Genomic DNA, 1,546 nt, shown 5'->3' with positions numbered 1-1,546 from the left:
ACATTTGCTATGTAACTGAGAGTCTCCTCATTGAAAACATCTGAAGTTCTTCAAAGTTAAATGATTTTATTTGAATGATTTTCTTGTTTTTGTGAAAATGTTGCTGGCTGAATTCTAGGCTTATAGCTATGTTAGCAATCAATACTCTTACACAAATGCTTGTTTAGCTATGGTTGAAAAGCATATTTTGAAAATCTGAGATGACAGTGTTGTTAACAAAAGTCTAAGCTTGAGAGCAAATATATTTATTTCATTTCATTTGCGATTTTCATGAATAGTTAACGTTGCGTTATGCTAATGAGCTTGAGGCTATAAATAGAATCCCGGATCCGGGATTGCGCGACGTAACAAGTTAACACCTTTTTTTGGTTGCTACATGATTCCATATTTGTCATTTCATTGTTTTGATGTCTTCACTATTATTCTACTAGATGGCTAGAAATGCACACATTTTGTGCTCTTGTATGAAGCAATCACTCCCCCATTATTGACTAGAAATGAGCTATAACTGGGCTAATAACTCACCTACTAGTTTAGAATATGAAAAAATGTGCACGTGGCTACATGCAGCTCTCGCTTTCATCTCAAAACAAGCGCATCTACTCACTACCGCTCATGCTGTAGCCTAAACACAGTCCAGTTTAACTTCATGCGACGAGCAATCCGGGATCCTAGTTTTGCATACTATGTTCGTTTTGGTACGTAACATTTAAAGTGATTCGATCACAATTCCCACACTAGAGCGAAACGTAAAACTCTAGAAAGTTGAAGTTCAGTCTAGTGCTTCTCTGAGTGGGCTGATACTTCTTCTGCACAGCAGTCGAGGGAAGCTGCTCGCCTGCGCTTGCAGCTTTGAGGGAACATTGCTCCTGGGCCTGAGTGAGTAATGCCAACCAGTCAGTGCCATGCTGGCACGTGTCCCTTGTGAATTAGCCAATCAGAGATCCTAATTCACAGCTATGTTCAACCGTGTGTTTAGTGTTGGCTTCTATGACTGTATGGTGACGGTCTGTGGTGACTGGAGCTGAAGTCGGGCTCCTTCATGACCAGTATCTATGATGAGTGGCCTGGAGCTGATCTACACTGCCATGCCCATCAGGCATTGGCAAACACCTCAGAAGGGACAGAAGGTGATTACTAATAAGACAGTACATCACAAGTGTTTTAGTAATATCACCTTTTCAATACGTTTCACTCGTCAACTCTTCCTTGTTTTTCTACAGATGGGCAGATAGATGCTTTTTAAATGGAGTCCTTTGACTGAAAGGTTGATACTGATGACTGTATTGAGAGAGACCTTGCAAGACAATTAAACAAGACACATCTATTACTTTCTGTCGTCTTTTGTTATTATTGAATCGAATTGTACTGTATGTTCTTCAAACATGTCAGGGACGTCCTGTCTAATACGGAACACCATATATGAAGGTCAAGCTGCTCCCACAACAGCTCAATACGGTTGACATCCAGTGATTGGCCACTCCATTATAGACACAATACCAGCTGACTGCTTCTTTCCTAAATAGGTATTGTATGTTTGGAGCTG

The 1,546-nt window shown here is 40.4% G+C and overlaps 1 long non-coding RNA gene across 1 annotated transcript; it reads left to right on the top strand.

Moving 5' to 3' along the window:
• The first annotated feature begins 186 nt into the window (after positions 1-186).
• On the top strand, positions 187-1,328 carry LOC135531256 (uncharacterized). Its single transcript, XR_010453982.1, has 2 exons — positions 187-1,130; positions 1,224-1,328. It is a non-coding gene; the product is annotated as an uncharacterized LOC135531256 (long non-coding RNA).
• The last annotated feature ends 218 nt before the right edge of the window (positions 1,329-1,546 follow it).

Source organism: Oncorhynchus masou, unplaced genomic scaffold (genome assembly GCF_036934945.1).
Source record: "Oncorhynchus masou masou isolate Uvic2021 unplaced genomic scaffold, UVic_Omas_1.1 unplaced_scaffold_15655, whole genome shotgun sequence".
NCBI lineage: Eukaryota > Metazoa > Chordata > Actinopteri > Salmoniformes > Salmonidae > Oncorhynchus > Oncorhynchus masou.
Note: the sequence above shows the minus strand (reverse complement) of the source record. Positions and strands in the feature narration are given on the sequence as shown.